Raw genomic sequence first — 14,135 nt, 5'->3', positions numbered from 1 at the left:
AGCAGCAGCAGGCACCAAACTGAGGCACCCCAAAAGCTCCTGTCCCTGCCTGGCAGGTGAGCAGGATGTGTGTGTGTGCTCCCAGCTCCCTGGCATGATTGCTCGTGTTCATTAACTCGAGCTGCACACAGAGATCTTTCACTCAGTTCCTCTCCAGGAACAGCACTTGGGAATCAGCTTATCATCTCCCACTGCTTGGCCATGAGGATTTTGTGCTCTACATCTGCTCAGAGGAGTGAGAGGGGTGAGGAATTGCAGCAACTCCCATTATGGCTATTTTGGCATTCTCCTGACAACCTACAACAGGGACTTTCTCATTAAACTTGGCAGAGTGAAGCTCCTCTGGTAATAATAGACGTTGTGTGCTCTGCTGAGTGGGGAAATTTGCTCCAAGTGAAGTTCAAAGCTGCTTTTCCCAGAAAACAGACTGGGAAATTCTTTTCTAGGTCAGTGTGGAAGTTCCCACATCCCCAGACAGCGCACTGGGAGATCTGACTGGGTTTTGAACTGGGCTCTTGCCCATCCAGCAGGAAATGGAAAGGGAACACCTGTGCTGAACAGAAAATGCAACAGCAGCAGGGGGAGGCTGATCTCTGGGTCCTGAAAAGTGAGAGCTGTAATCAGGAGCCAAATGAGGAACACAGCCCCAGCTCGGGACTGTGCAAAAGCTGTCCCAGAGATCAGCTGGGCCACCCTGCTGGAATGCTCCTTCCCCCGCGTTCCTCACTCAGGAGGCAAACTTATCCCAAAAGATTGGGGCAGGAAAGGGAAGGTCAGCACAGAATTGAACAACACAGAGTAAGTGCAAAAGACCCATTCCAACAGACTCATTATAGTCCAAGAAAATAAGAACAAAATACAAGTCCTACCCTGACCCCTTTTTTTTTTTTCATAAAGTTTGAAACGAATGACAAAGTTTGAGATATTTTCCTTTCTCTCAAGCCAGCTGCTGATCTGCTGCAGTCATGTTTGACTTCAGAACACAAGAACTGCCAGAGATGGGTCAGTACACAAGCCCTCATAAAAAGCCTCTACATCATCCCACAAAAAACTTCTTCACACAATTTTAATAAGAAACTTCTTTGTGATTATTTTCAGGGTGCTGACTGATAACATCTATATAATTATTGCTTTGTAACAAAACAATTCCAAATTTGCCGGAAGTCCTTCACTTAAAAAAATCCAGGATTAAAACCACACAAAATGATGCACAGAAGATCCAAAATTAAGCTGTACTAATGAGTTACAGCTACTGGAATTAGTTCAAGGAGGGCTGGAGTTCCTGGAACAAATCAGTTGTGCTCAGTCTTTATCTCCCATTTCACTCCCAACAAGGTATCATAGTCCAACTACATCGAAGTGGGAGTAGAAACACAGATATTAGAAAAGGAGAATTGTAGAAATAAAGATGACAGTTGCTGATCTCTTCAAGAAAGCTTTTAAATGAGCTCTTACAAGAAATTATTCCACCTACCACATAAAGAAGCACAAGCTTGACTATAAGAAGTAGCTGATGCTGAATTTTAATCATTTCCAACCTGGGTAATTATTACATAAAATGATTTACAAGCTTCATAAATTAATCAGCCCAAGCAGCAGCTTGCCATTTTCAGCTGTTCCCAGGCCATACTCCTGTTTTATCTGGGAAGGCCAGAACAGGCAGAACCACAAGGAGCTGACAGCCAGCACAGAGCTTCGGGGGTGATGGCACCATCCTGCCCCATTTGCAATCCTGGTTTGGTGGCACCAGAGCAGCTTTGGGATGTCCCTGTGCTCATCCCAGCTTCACCAGGCAGCTCCAGGAATCCCATCCTTAAATAATGCCAGCATTTTGGTGCCAGGATAACGCCACAATCCCAGATGGAAGAGCTCTCAGCTCCTCCACCCCTGCACACAGGGCAGTTTCTAGATGTAAATAAGATTTCCTCACCACAGGAGCCAACTTTTTCCCTCAGCCACAGATTAGGGAAACTGGAATCCTTGGAAATTGTTTCTCAGATTCCCCATCACATTGTCAGTGAGAGGAGGAATGAGCCAAACCACAGCTTGACAAGGACAGCTGGGAATTGAGGCTGTGTTACAGAACTTGTACCAGCACCAATTTGGGGAAGGATGAGGCAGAACAGAGCCCAGCCCCTCACCTGGCACAAACCTTCCCTGAACCTCTGGATTCAAACCCTGCATTTCCCACCTCCTTTCTTTTGGGGCTGGGAGGATTTAGACTGTAATTTTGCCAGCAGCAGCCCACAAAGAAGGAAGATCTCTGCCTTGCAGAAGACAATCACCAGGAGTGACAGTGTTCTTCTCCCACAGTATTTCAGCTGCCAAACTACACAGGAAACAGTGCTACAATATCACAAGGTAAGAAAATGGTATTTAAAATTATTCAACAGGTTGTAGCACCAACTCTTTGCTGAGAGAGACACTTCCCAGTATGAAGATTAAAACTTCCTCTGGTTCTGGTAAATTTAATATGTCTTTATCCTTTGTATCCTCCATTCCCAGTGTCTAGGAAGAATAATAACCTCTGCAGCAGATCATGATCTCAAACATCTGCAGTGCTTCATCTACACACACAAACCAGCACGAGATAAAGGAAACTTTTGTCAGATTTGCTGCACTTAGGAAAAGCTGGCAGAGCTGGACAAACAAGGGTAAAAGGATATAAAACTTTCACACTCAGGGAGGCACTGGATAATACCAGTATCAAAAGTTACCATCATTTTTCTTCAAGACAACATCTCAAGCACTCGTGGAGTGGACTGGGAGAAGGAGGAGGGACCCTTATCCACCATCTCAAATTCTCCACTAAATAAATAAACAAAACACACCCTGGCCCGTGCTGCCTCAGAAACACAGCTGGCTAAGGCTCAAAATACAGAGAGCACAAAGAGAAGGTTATTTCCAAGGAGTGATAAAGTGATAAGAATGAGGAGAATCAAAAAAATGCCCATGGTCCTTTTCCTTTCTGCTGCCAAATTTTTGCAGAGGGAGAGTGAAAACATGCAACATCCACTGGGAGAAAGGAAGGGCAGGGAAACAGGGAACGTAAGGATGAGGAATGCTCCTAAAGCCCTCAAGTTAGAGGGCAAAACTTCAGAAAACTGTTGCTCAACTGATTAAAAACATAACCAAAAGGGGAAAAAAATAACCAAAACAAGAAACAGCAACATTTTCTGTAACCACAAGCCAAGCTCCTCTTTTCTCTACAGAAACCAGAGCTTCCCACCACTGATACAGGGGAGGAGTAATGCACATTTTTTAAATCCCAGTCTCAAATTAAAGTGCATTTTGTGCCTGAAAATGAGGTTATTCATCAGGCTTATTTTTTTCTCTTCCAAATCTGCATACATTAAATAACAACACATTCTATTCCACAGCAGGTAGCAATTATCTAGTTAGTGCCTACCCAAACTGAAGCTACAACTTTTAAGGCAGAGTTGACATCTATTGTGCTTTTTTGTACCATCCAGCACAGAACTGAGCCCTTGGAAAGAAAGATTTGTTTCCAAATTAGCAATAAAATCTGAGTTCAGGTCAGAGCTGCCATAAAACCAACAAACCATATTTAATGTCAGAATTGGGAAGGAACCATAAGAAATATCAAAAAACTTGCACACAGATTAGCAAATTCTTCAGTCTCTTAACTCTTGCAATAAAGACCTCTGCACAGATTTTCTTCTTCCCAGCCAAGAAGCCAAATTTTAATTCATTTCTTATATTTTATTTGAGCTAAAATTGATCTTGGATGTCTAAGTAAAAAAATACTGAAACCACATTACCAACACGGCATAAACATGAGTCCCCACTCACATTATTAACAGGTTTCTCTTTAAAAATGTAAGAGGAATTTAATGACAAGCCCCAGTTTTTTCTCTCCTTACTTTTTTCCCCTGAATTCTTGCCCTTCTGGGGATAAGCAAGAGAAATTAGAGTCTAAAAAAAGCATGTATAAGCTATTATTTGGGAAAAAAATAATGGTATATACTCAGCTACTGAAAATAAGAATGACCATCAACAAAATTTCTTTTCTCCTAGGACATGATCCCTCCAGTATTTGCTTTGTCAAAAACCATTTGTCCAGGACCTAATTTTTCTGATATATTAATATATTTCTGTTTACAATGGTCACAACTTATAAGTTCTTTACCAATTTAACTTGCCAGGCTTTTTTTTTTTCCTTATATCTCTTACAGAAACATACTCTTTTGTCTAAAAATGTGTGGCAGAACACACAAAAAACCCCCAAAACATTCAGTGCTTACAAAACAACCTCAAAGCCCAACTCTGCTTTGCCCAGTTAAGTTAATTTGCTCAGAATTTAGCCAATTCATTAGGAGCAACAGATTCTCCATTTGAGACGCTGAGTTGCTCCACAAAGACCTCCCCATAAAACATTTCTGCAAATGAAGCCATCAAATGGCAGAACCTGACTGTGGGAATTGTGGCTTGTAGGATTTTTGCTGGAGGACAGTCCATCACATCCCACCAGGAACAAGAAGGGTTTTTTTTTAAGTTAGCAGTGGTGAAAACATCTAAAAAAAAAAACCCTGCATCAACTCTCAAGTGTTTTGGTCACATTTTGGTGAAATCCTCACCACTCCACTTTTACAGCTTTACATTTCCTGTGCCCCGTTGGTCTCCAAGCAGTGAATTTGCACTCCAAGACCTCCTCAGCATCTCCATTCAACCTCAAACCCAATTCAGGCTCCAGATTTCAGTCTGCCTTCCAGACTGAGGAGTTAATTGAATTAACGCCTTCAGCTGCGTTCCACAGAGCAAGAGACAGCCCCAGGCATTTTCTGTCAGAATACAGAAGCAAAGAGCACCAGTGGAGTCCAGCGAGTGCTGGGCCATCCTGGACTCCACAGCTGTGTAATTATATCCCAGGGGCTCCCTGCTAATAGCAATAAAACAATTTACACCTCTGGAAACTGCAGGAGACAGCCCAGCAGCAGTTTGTCAAAGCTCATGTTCATAAGCCTGTCTTAAATTTGCATTTCTTTCCCCACCTCTGATGACACGGGTGAGGCTTCAACAGATTTATCCAGACATCCCATGAGTGTTGTTCCATCCCTTCCCATGCTGCTTTTGCTGCCCAGCTCACACAACTGCTTTCTCTCCTTGGCAGCACCCAACAGCATTCACACAGCGAGGGGGTTTTGGGGTGTTCAGCCTGGAGAAAAGGGGGCTCCAGGGAGACCTTCCCACATTTTACATCTCCCTGGGAGGAGGTTGGAGTGAGCCGAGTGCCAATCTCTTCTCCCAGGTAGTACAGGATAAAAGGAAAGAGCCCCAAGTTGCACCAGAGGAGGTTTAGATGGGCAATCTGGAAAAACTTCTTTACAGAAAGGGTTGCTGAGGCCAGGATCAGGCTGCCCAGGGAAGTGGTGGAATCACCATTCCTGGATCTGTTGGAAAAACACATGGATGTGGCACTGGAGGACATGGGTTAGTGGTGATCACGGTTGTGGTGTTGGTTGGACTTGATGACCTCAACGGTCTCTCCCAACCTGAATGACTCCATGATTCTGTTCTGTGATTCAGATGGGTTTTCCTGAAATTGTACCTCCCTCCCCATTCCCTACATCCAGCACTGCCCACTCCTCATCCAGCAACTCCCCCTGGAGCAGAAGAGACCCAGACTGAGCTGCAAAACCAAATTTGGATGCCAACTCTAAGCATTAAAACCACAATATTACAGGCCTGAGCAGCATTTAAATATCAAACTGCACCATAGGCGATACAGGGAGGCTTTAGAAATCATCCCATAGAAAAGGAAAATTCAGATTTCTGTGCTTCCCACTGAGCTGCTTCACTTCCCCACACACAAACTTTGCTCTGGCCCAAAACCCAGTAAAATACGTTGCAATATCTTCATGTTGTGACAGATTTATTTTTTGTCCAACACACACCTTCTGAGAAGACCAACCCTGACAGTCTGGGGCTTGCATCACCTCACAGCACTGAAAATTCCTCCTGACTTCTGCAGCTCTGTGATTTATACAGGATATTCATTCTTATCTATACAGAAAAGCTTATAAATTATCCACACTTCCCACCCCCCTCTGTCTTTATTCTGCCAGGGGAAGGTCACCTCGCTTGTTTACATCAGAGAGAGCAAAGTCACAAGGAGGAACAGACAAACCTGTGTGTACACACAGCCTTAATCCCCTTCATAACCCCAGATCCACTTAAACCACTTTTTATTAATTTCTATTTTTATATTCTTTAGGGAATAACAGGGGACATCCTGAATAATGTATATAATTCCACGTCCTCTGGAATGCCAAAAAAATTAGACCATTTCAAGATACATTAAGTAGCTTAGTACTGAGGCATGGAAATACACCAGCAAAGCCATTCCACTGAACAATGGGGGAAAATCATGGAATAAAGAAAAGGACCTGGAAAATTCTTCCACATAGTCATTGTTCAGGTCATTTAAAAATAACCGGCAACTCTCAGAGCTGTAAATATGCTGGTGGGGTTTTTGTGGGATGCACAACTCAGAGCTGGCTAGTCAGAAGTGGCAGCTAAGCCATGGAAGACCCTCCTGGACATGACCTGAAGAAGCCTGGAGAACTTCCCATCTGACTCAGGTGGTGTTGGGTAAAGCCCAAACAGAACAAGCTCTGCAGGGCTGGGACTCAACCAAGAACCCAACAGAGCTGAAGGCAGATGCTCCCTCCTATGGTTTGTTTACCCAAATTCTGTTTTGCTCTGCTGCTCCCTCCTCCTCAGTGCTCACATCCAACACATTGACCATTCCCAAACCACCTCCAAAGCTATTAAGCCTCTTCAAAACCCAATATTTCTTCCCCAACAGTCAAAAGCACAGATTGGCTAAAAAAAAAATTGTTTTGAAAAAATGTTCCTTCCCCTGGACTGCTCCAACCTGGACATTCCACTTAAAAAGACATTCCATAAGCCTTGCCCATCTGATGCAGCACAGCCAAAAGGATCATAATTTCCAAAAGCAGGGGGAGGAATGGCTGTGCCATGTGTTTAATGGGCAGCTCCACAAGGGCAATGGGGGCATTACCTGGTGGATGAATCACCTCATTAAACAAAACAAGATGTACCAGGAATTGGAGAGCAAGGCCCAGAGTTGCTTTCACAAGTCTTGCAAGAACATGATTAAAATCAAACACAATCAGAATGTCCTGACTTCAGCAAGGTCTCTATTTAAAATACTGATGCACAATTGAATTACAATATATACTTCTCATCCAAACAAAGTTTATGCTCATTGTGCACCAAGTTATTCACTCTTTCACTTGGTCTATCATAAAGCTTAGATAAAAGCAAAGGGTAAATTCTTGGCATGAAAACACAGTTTCATACATTCCTTAGGACTGAACTTCCTGCCATCCCACTAATAAGCCCTGAATTGCCCTACCAGCTCCAAACCACAGAGTTCAGATCATGTTTTTACATAAATATCCATCCCTGACCAAAATACAACCACCCATAACTTAAAACCCCACAGATTTTGCAGCTTTCCTCCATACCAGACAAACACTTGGACCAAAGCCAACATAATTTCCCTCACTAGCTTCCTTGGACTTTGGAACAAACTCTTTTCTTTTTCCCCATGCAAGGTTTCTCTATCCTGGATGTGCATTTCAATTTCCTCTTAAAATTCATGAAGTCCCCATTTTTGAAGGGCCACCTTGTTAAGTCTGTGTTCCACAGCCACCTGTTGTGACAGCAAAAAAGAGAAATCCCACCAGTCTCTTCCATTAACAGGTTTTATCATATTATATTCAAATTAGAAACTAAGATTCCTTATGAATACTTCCTTTTGAATTAGAAGACCAGTTTCTGATGTGAAATGGAGTTCATGATAATTCAGAGCTTATCTGCACAGCTTGGTGTCTTTGTCCTTCCTTAGGTAAACAGTGTGTGTTATCACACACCTGATAACTGCCCTGGGACTTAATCTGCAACTCAGCTAACTTTATTTTTAAAGTTTTCTCCACAGAGTGTTTGATTGTTAATCTCTCTTCAAATCTTCATATCAGATGGAGAAGATATTTTAGAGGCATTGAACCAAAGGAGGAAAAAAATTATTTCCCTCCTTTCAAAGAAAAAATTTTAAAAAGGGAAGTAATTCTCCCCATAACTCCTACACACTTGAACTCACAGCCAGTTTTTAAACTCCATGCAGCACTCTTTCCTTTGGCAACTTTTCCACTGGCTTTTGGGACAAGCCACATGTGCACTCCCTCCCACACAGCTCATTCCCACCAAACCCAGACCAAGTCTCATGTTTTAAAGTGAGGGCTCAGCAGGAAAAACCTCAAGCCCAAAATCCCCATCCCATCTAAGCACAGGAGCATCAGCACCTTCACTGGCCATTGCCATGGATGGAACAGCATCACACCTACTGACCTTGGCCATGGCTCAGCTTCAGGAAATCAATCCCCTTTCCTGGCTTTGGGGCTGATCTCTATCTCCTCAAGACAGACTCTTCCTTTACACACAAATTTACCATTTTACTATTACAAGTTTCATAAGAACAACTCAACAAGGAAACAAGAGCACACATTAAGAACTTTAACATCCCTCACCCTTGCATTTTCCCTAGATCCAAAAGCAATCTCTGCTGACTGAAATGAAAGTCCCAGGCACATCTTTTGTGCCAGAACAAAACTGCTTTTCTCTTCACACAGGCTTCATGCATCTGCATCTTAACATACTCTTAGCATTTTACCACAAGTCCTTCCTTAATCTCCAAAAGCATCACCCCACTCCCTCTGATAAGACAATCCCTTCTCTGTGCCTGAGTGTTTTCTGTTGCACATCACAGCAAGACAACTCCTGCCACACCTCCTCAGGACACCCTCAAGCCACACAATTTCTCATCCAGCTTCTTCTCCACTTTATCAAAGTGCCCTGTAAAAAAAAAAAAAAAAAAAAAAAAAAAAAAAAAAAAAAAAAAAACCACAACCATGCACTCACCCTTCTGTCTGCAGCAGAACTTTCCCAGCAGCCCAACACCTCCTCTCCGTGGGGTCTGTCCATGCTACTCCCCATTAACCTTATATATCTGATTAATCCTCTGAAGGCTCTGCATTAGCTAATTAACAGCAATCAAAGGCTCAACACTACCACGTGGTCTCCTGGTTACACAAACAAAGGCCACAGAGAAAATAATTGAGGATTGCTCTTGATTTAGATTTATCACCCAACACTTGGGTGTTGGCTTACACTTGTCCACATGAAGTAGAACAAAATTAGGAAAGGCCATAATACTTTTCCCCCCTCTCTTTTGAAACATTTTAAATTATCCCTGTTCCTCCAGGCTCTCTCAGGAAGCTGACAAGCATTTAAATAATGTCTCATGAGCAAATTGAAAAGCTGGGAGGAGCAACATGTGTAGGGATTTGAGGAACTGAAACAAGGAGCAGCTCTGCAGGAAAATGAATTTAATTAAAGTTACTCATGCAGGCTCTCAGCCTTAGAAATCTATAAATCTGGAAAATCATTTCCCTTTCAATTAAGTTTCTATTTGTCATTTTGGGAGAGATAAAAACAAATCCCCATTGACCAGGTTTTCCAATAGTGAAAAATTAAGAGAAATTCGTAACATGGAACTGTGAAATGTTTAACATAAGAAAAATTCAGAAAATCCAGTGAGGATCTCCAGACCTCCAAGTCCCACCACAGCCAAATGATTCCTTTTTCAAGTTGAAAGTACAGCTGTGCCAACTGGACATGTTTCAAGGCAAAGTCTGTGTTCTGACTAATACCCCGAGGAGGACTCATCACCTCACTCCCACTTCTTATGCAATCACTGTCAGAAAAAAAGGATCTCTCAGAGGGTTTTCTAGAACATCTGAATTAAACACCTGAGCTGAGCTGTCCTCTCAGCCCCCTCTCTCCAGCACTGTCTGGAGCCTGCAGAGACCCCACCTCCCACAGCCAATACCCACAGCCAAATATATCAAAGGGCCAGAATGAGTGACAATTATGCTGCTGTTGCAAAGTCATTTATTTTATATTTTAGAACAAGCTCTGGACAAACCCATTCAGCTTCTTCCTGGATACTGACACAAGGAATCCTGACTGAGGTTCCTTCAGTGCTGCAAACTGGGAGGAAAGGCTCTTCCAGGAGTCCCAAGTTAACTCTGCTTTAACCGAACAGAGAATCTGCGGATGGTGATCCCATCCCTGAATTCCACAAAGCCATTCCTTCCTCTCTTCTCACTGACACAGAAATCCTGCAAGGCTGAACTTGTCATTTTCAGACTTAAGAGTCCAGATATTTCCCCTCCACACCACAGAGAGCAGCAAGTAATGATCAGTTGTTCTGTGTGTGCTCTAAAATCCGGCACTAATTCCAGCGAGGGGGATCAAGGGCTCAAACTCCCTCCTGTTCAGATCTTCCCCAGCTGTTTTGTGGTAATCATACACAGGAGGAACAGCCCTCAGCACTCCCAAATGTGGCTTTCACTGTGTTCTGGGGGATCAGCTGGGTGATTTTCAAAAACCAGCTTGAATGAAATCAAAAGCAAAGCGAAGGTTCTCCGTTTTTCCCCCAGGCAGAATTCCCACTGAGCTCTGCAAGGACTGAACCAAACTCCTGAAGAGCTGATTTGAAAGCAGGGATCCAAGGCTGGGATTTATCTGTGCACACACACACAAAACTCCACACTCTGCTTGACCTGGCAGTGAGTTATTCATTCAGAAGGAATCCAAGGTTGTCACTAAAAAAAGCTTCAAAGAGTGGAGAGGAATAGATATTTCACCTCATTCACCTCGGGAACAGTGGGAAGAGTAGCTGGGAGTGAGAGCTGCAAAAGTTTCAGAGAACCACAGACAGAGCCAGCCTTCCCTGCAGGACATTTAAAACCTTGCAGAAATCTCACTTTGCCACAAGTGAAGGCCACTTGCTAAACAAACAGGGCAGCACATGGAATATTTGGGATTTTATTCCCTCTTCCATATCCTCTGGTCAGAAGAATGACTACAGAAATCTGTGAGGGGATGAAGTCTGTAGATTTCATCAGCTCTGTACCACTGTGGCACCTGCACTGAGCATGGAAATCCTTGCTGGAGTTTTTAAGAGCAGACTGGATCCTTAATAAAGTTTGGGTCAGTGTCTTAATCCTTGGCTCAGAGACTGAGAAAGGAGCTGGGGGGATACTTTGCCCAAGTTATTGACTAACATGAAGAAAAAAAGCAACAACATTTTTGCCTCTTGAATTTAACGGAAATAAAACAGGACTGTGAAAGTAAGGCTGAGGTAGAAACTTCTCTTTATATTTATTTCTGTTGTAGTATCATATCCTGCAATACTCCAGAAACTCAGATTTCATCTGATTTCCACGTGGCATGAAGAAAATTCCCCACATTGTCTCCTCTGAAAGGTGTTAACACTTTGCACTGGAGGGTTATGAAATCAGAGGAGACTTCAATTGCTCCTTTGGCTCATTCCCTGTTTCTCTGGGATACAAATCTCTCCCAGAGCTGCTGGAATGAGCAGGGCCTGGTGGGCAGTCTGTAACACCCCAGCTCCCCAAACACGGGGTTAAGTTTTAAAATCCCATTTTATTTGCAGCAGAACTCATCAAGCACCATGAGGAGGGAGAGGTAACTGCTCCAGCCAGGAATTACAGCCATTCCCTCGGGAATAAGGATGTCAGACAGGGTGGATTGCTGGTCCAAACAGCCCCAGAGAGTGATTCATGGCCTCTATCAGTGACCTGACACACAGCCTCGAGCCATTGTACATGCTCCAAGTTATCTGCCTCCAGGGTTACTTGCCTCAGAAGGCTGCAGAGGCATCCTTGGAATGGGAATTCAGTCCTTCCCATGTTCCAGCACAAGCAGCACAATAACCACGCTCTCCTCTCCTAGCCCTTAACCAGACAGCTTAAAATAAACTCTCAATTTCATATATGAACATTATTCTATAAAATGCTTGGCCTGACCCCCTGAGATGTTCATTGCTGACCACTGGAGAGCAGTTGATAAAGTTATGCTCTCCCCTGAGCATTTTTACACTCTCAGGCTTTGTCTGGACTGTTGAGAGCAGTTCATTCTCATCCCAAGATGCCCACGATCCCTCCATGCCCAGCTAGAGGGATTCTGACAAACAATTAATCAGGACTCAGGACTGCATCTGCCTCGTGTTCACAGCCAAGGAACGAATTGGGTTGAAAAAGCATCTGAAAGGATAATACTTCAAACCTGATGACTTTGTGGTTGGGCTTTGTTTTCCTGGAAGGAATCTGCTCACAGATCATGTTTGAGAGACCCAACAGACAGGGAATTGATGAGCTTTTAGGTAAACCAAGCATATGGTGCTTGCTAGGTTCCATCTATCTGGTAATCAGTCACTTAGCAATAAAGGCACAAGAAAATTTGGCCAGCTCCTCGAGACACGACATCTGAGGAGATCAATTACAGCCTTAATTTAGACAAATTTTTCACAGCAATTTTTTTCTTCCTATTACATTGTTTTTCCTGTTCCACAGAGTTTTCACCGGCTCTTGTGGAAAATGAGACCTGGATTCTTCAAACTGTACTGTGCACATAAAACATCAGTGAGTTTAGGGAACACTGAATATTGTTATTTTAGTACTCTGTTAACTGAAGCTTCTCAGATGTGTTTGCTCTTCCCAGGCCTCCATCCCAGGGGAAAAAACCCATTCTGGATGCACAATTCCAGAAGGGAGGTCAGGGTCGTTTTCTGACAACCTGGGGACACAGGAACACACTCAGGTAAAGGCTCCAAAACACCCAGATCTGGCAGAGCAGAGGGACTTGGAGAAGGACAAACTTTGGCCAAAACTGTTGAAGGAGCTCTTCCTTTCACATTCCCTGCAGGATTTATTGCTTTACGGAAGGTAAATTTAGAGCTGAAACACAGGAAATAAGGGTGATGATGTGGCAGCCATGGAGAGTCAAGTAGGTGTTAATAGGCAAAAAAATATTCAAAATTCCTATTAAATATCTATCTCACCTCTATTCTACTCCCCAGCCCTCTCCAAATCCCCCTGGTGCTGAAACTCTCCAAGGGCTCCAGTAGATCCAGGCAGCATTTCCCCAGCTGGCCTGCATGAGAAGAACTTTAAAATGACATTTTAACCTCACTGTGCCATATAAAACTAGCTAGTGCTTGTCTGCCACCATCCTGCTCTGTGTGCACATCCCTGCTCCCACTCTCAGCATAAAACCAGACTTCTTCATGTCACTTCCATTCATTACTGAGATGTAGAACAGTGAGAAATTATTAAAGACTTGAAAAATCAATTTGGGAATTTTAACTCCAAGCTCAGACTCCTCAGCTTCTGCAATTTGTGTAACACAAGATGCTAAGACGGCTCCATAAAGTGAATTAGAGCAAATAATTTTTTTGTTCAGCTCCAATATGCTCCAAAGATGGATTCTATATTATATTACATCAAGGGGATTTAGCATTAATACTTCAATACCAAAGAGCTGGGAATGCAGGCAAAACTGTGGCAAACTGCACAAATCAGGATTTGCTTGTTTGACTGCAATAAACTTTCTTTAGAAGAGCATTTGACTGAGAAGCATTTTTAAAAATGAGTATTTAATTTGATTTCCCATATGGTGTTTACGAGGTTGGGGGTATGGGATTACTGTTAAATATTGTGTTAGATGTACAAAAGCTGCAGACAAGAAAACTGAGTTTATCCATCAAGTGTGGGTGGGTTTTGTTTGTCTGTTTTTATTTCAAACATTCTTCGGTTCATTTACAGCATCCTCCATTCTGAAGAGATGATATTTTAAAAGGAGGTTCAGTGCTGTAACACAGAACCCAATCTATAGTTCAATATCTGCAGTCTGGGAGCCTGACATAAAAGATAAGAAACAGATGTAGGGTGAGATGAAGAAATGTGTCTATTGAGGAGTTTCAGCGCGATTTGGCACAAAAATAATTGAAGTCAATATGCAGAAAGCAAAGCTGTCAGCAAATTGCAATGCTCGACTGGAGCACAAATGTATTTACAAAAAGGAATTCTATGCAGGCCACACGTGGTCTACCAGTTTAAATGGATTAGGAGCACATTAGGATTGGTCTGCTTTGCTGCAGCCAAAGTGTTCACCCTGAATGCACAAAGAGAAAACATTTGTTAAATTTGAACCATGAATCT

General features: G+C 42.9%; 1 long non-coding RNA gene across 10 annotated transcripts in view; it reads right to left on the bottom strand.

Annotated features, from left to right (window-relative positions):
• LOC137479714 (uncharacterized) overlaps window positions 1–9,125 on the bottom strand; it is a 263,044-nt gene extending 253,919 nt beyond the window's left edge. For 2 of the 10 annotated variants that reach the window (XR_011002461.1, XR_011002464.1), the window contains exon 1: window positions 8,968–9,121. This is a non-coding gene — a long non-coding RNA (uncharacterized lncRNA). Of the gene's footprint in view, window positions 1–8,967 lie in introns of all 10 variants that reach the window. The other 8 variants (XR_011002462.1, XR_011002460.1, XR_011002455.1 and 5 more) reach the window with 8 other exon arrangements.
• Between the last annotated feature and the right edge of the window lie 5,010 nt (window positions 9,126–14,135).

Source organism: Anomalospiza imberbis, chromosome 10 (genome assembly GCF_031753505.1).
Source record: "Anomalospiza imberbis isolate Cuckoo-Finch-1a 21T00152 chromosome 10, ASM3175350v1, whole genome shotgun sequence".
NCBI lineage: Eukaryota > Metazoa > Chordata > Aves > Passeriformes > Viduidae > Anomalospiza > Anomalospiza imberbis.
This window is presented reverse-complemented; position numbering and strand designations above follow the sequence as displayed.